Genomic DNA, 3,126 nt, shown 5'->3' on the forward strand with positions numbered 1-3,126 from the left:
ATATCTGATAAATTATCATTAAATACTTCCGGAAGTGTATCAGTTTTGTTGGTTTCCTTCCTTTTTCTGAGAGGGCATTTCTAAAAGCGCCAAGAACTTGAAGACGAAGACTATTTGAATGACCAAAATACAATGTAACTGCAAATGCTTTATGGGTTCGTGCAATTATATAGTTTTTCGTAGACTGACCTGCATGGTTTCCACCAATGAGATCGCTTCATTCAATGTGGACTGTGCCGCGCCAGCACGGCCAAGGGTGTCTCTGAGTGGGCGGGGGGAGGATTAAGGAAAGACAGACAGAGAATAATAGCTGGGTCTCGGTGGGACGTTGCTCCCTGAAGAGGAGATAACGCCAGCGCCCACAAGCCGTGTCTTTATTTTATAGTAGATGCCACGAGGCAAAGTAGGGGCGTGATCACGTTGTTTACAGCATTCTTGTGAGTCTCAACCTCACTCAACTACATGCACCCGAACTCTATCACAAGGCACGTGGGGCTACATGTTCAGACCATAGGTTCAAGCTTACAACCACAGCCGTTGGCTATAATTGTGCTGGGAGGGCCCTGCCCTCCAGCTGGGACTTGCACGTGGCAGTGAGAGGACCCTGTCCTTTCATTAGTCCGAGGTTTGAACCTGGCCAAAACACTGTACCCGCGCCCCACAGTGGACAAGACAGTGTGTTGACATCTCAGGTCCATAACAGATGGCGCGTGAAAAACGAGAACACTTGTGAGTGGTCCTTAACAGATGGCGGGCGAAACACGAGAAAACTCGTGAGCGGTACGCAATGTGTTAACACCTGGCAGCGGAAACGACAACCACCCTTGCGAAGCCAGTATTACGCTCCAGGTAAGGGCTAGCAGTACACAAAAGCCAGAGTACATGGTTTAGGGCAGGCAATAAACAATTTACATTTTCAGGAGCAAATCGCCAATATTTATTTAAAAAAACCTACACATCTTACTATAATACGAGCATGAGTAAAAGTTAGGTGGTTTGGGAAACAATATATTCTCTACTGTTAAATGCACCACATGCTGGACTTCGGTTCTCTTCAGCATCGGCCGTTTCCTGTGTATTTCCGTTCCCGGTGCCAGTGCCTCTGATTTACCTGGAATCATCAAAGGAGGGGTGTGGGGGGGGATCCTTTAAGAAGCTGATCGACTTTGGGTCCCACATTGGAAAACTACCAAACATCAATCCCCTGATGGGTCACTGAGGAGCACTTCTGAGTAACGCCTTGTGTGGGAGGCCCCCTGCCAGGGAAGGCGCCATGGCTCTCCTTTAAGTCATGTCGACTGAACCCAAGGCGTGGGCACAGCCTTACCTCGGGGGCATTTCTGACCAAAAGGTGAGAATGCCTTCAGCTCAACTCTTCAAAGCCGAGGTGCCTGGGAATGGGTTTTTATTATGTAAATCCAGTCAAGCACCAGGAATACCTCCCTTGAGTTTTGGTGAAACCTCCTGACATTTTGGGGAATTTGGGCTATAAAATAAACACGCTGCTTCGGTGCTGGGTCTCTCTGCCAGAAGAGAGCGGAAGTCACCCAGACCCAGCTTCTCCCTCTATTTCTGTGTCTGTCTTTTCATTTCTCTAATCCCAAAAGCGCCTCCTACTTAAAAGAACCCGTTCTCTCTCTTTCTCTGCCGGCCCCCCCCCCCCCATGCGGAGAAGGGAGCCCCCCAACACAGTCTTGAGTTTATTTTCACTTTATCAGGCTCAAGTTTCACACTGAAGGATGAGTTGGAAGGTTCCCTTGCTGACAGCACCTGTACTTACTTTCTGAATTCGGGCACCTCCAAAGCATAAACAGGTCACCCCCAGACACAACTTTTTGAAAACCAGTCCTTTGTAGCAGTACTTAGTGTCCAACAGAAACCACTCCATCTGTTAAACAATATCTCGACTGCAAAGCTTCTCTCACTGTTGGTGGATAGATAATGACACGGACAGTCACTATCACCATGGCAACAGTGCCCGGGAACTATCAGAGGAACATTGCACATGGCAGGCTGGCTCTCGAGCAGTCATGCCTCAGCTTCCTCCGGGGTTTGCTTTTTCTGCAAGTCTGGTGTGCCCTCGGGTACCGCCAACCCAGCGCGGATCCAAGACTGCAGACCACGCGGCGACCTGCGCTCCCCGACTCCCACCCGCAGGAGCACAGACTCAAATCGCGGGCCTGGGCGCGAAATCAGCCCCCATCTAATGCCACGGAGGCCGGAGGAGGCGACGGGCCCTCCTTTCTGTACTCCGCACCCCCACGTGGCCGTGCACCTGCCTCTCGCGTCCCCGCTCGCCCCGTGCCGCGCACGCACCTGCTCACGTTAGTCCAACGAGCCAGTTCCCGTCTCCGTTGCCCATTCAACGGGGAGGAAGGTCAGCGCACGCCAAACCCCGGTGGGATCATTCAGACGAGAGCGCTTTACAAACTTCTAAAATAAAAGGGTTTTCTTTTTTTTCTTTAGGGAAATAAACGAGAGCCAGAGGCCGGAGCCAGCGGGCCGGGCCTGGACCTACCCCCCCACGTGGGCGGCGGGGCCAGGAGAGGCGGGGGGTGTGGCCAGGGCCGCGGGGAGCAGCCCCGGCAGGCCCCGCACGCCAGTGCCCGGCCCGGCTTCCGCCAAGAATGGCCGCATTCGGTCGCGGCCTTAGGGAGGCACCGGAGCCGCTCACCAAGGCTGGGAAAGGTGCACTAGGCCTCCTCCAGCCCAGTTACCGCCAGCCACGGAGGAACCCGCCAGCCGCGTTGCCGTAGCAACTCAACCACTACCTGAACCGGAACCGGAACCTTCCTCTGGAAGTGACCCCTTCCCGGCGTTCCGCGGGGCGGCAGAACCCCTCCCCGAGCCTTTCCCAGTCCTCCGGACCATCCCAGCAGGCCCCTCTACCCTCCCGGGTAGCCTCTGTCTGCCGCGGAGCGTGACCCTGATGGACATCCACTCTCTCCAATCAGCTGGCAAAGCGGCTGCCGAGGGCCAATGAGAAGGCTGTAGGATGCGGCTCAGGCGTAAGGACCACCTTCAACTTGTCGGGGCGGGCGAATGACGGGATTGGAAGACTCGAGTAGTTGCGAGCCAGCCTTCTCCAATCACGGAGAGCTGCTCGGCGCCGGCTCAATGAGGGCC

At 54.4% G+C, this 3,126-nt stretch overlaps 1 long non-coding RNA gene across 1 annotated transcript; it reads right to left on the reverse strand.

Moving 5' to 3' along the window:
• Nucleotides 1-881: 881 nt before the first annotated feature.
• Nucleotides 882-2,828, reverse strand: LOC107183795. Its single transcript, XR_001514598.1, has 2 exons — nucleotides 2,317-2,828; nucleotides 882-1,111 (listed from the first exon to the last, which is right to left on the reverse strand). It is a non-coding gene; the product is annotated as an uncharacterized LOC107183795 (long non-coding RNA).
• Nucleotides 2,829-3,126: the final 298 nt, after the last annotated feature.

This window comes from Myotis davidii, unplaced genomic scaffold (genome assembly GCF_000327345.1).
Source record: "Myotis davidii unplaced genomic scaffold, ASM32734v1 scaffold443, whole genome shotgun sequence".
In the NCBI taxonomy this organism is placed as follows: Eukaryota; Metazoa; Chordata; class Mammalia; order Chiroptera; family Vespertilionidae; genus Myotis; species Myotis davidii.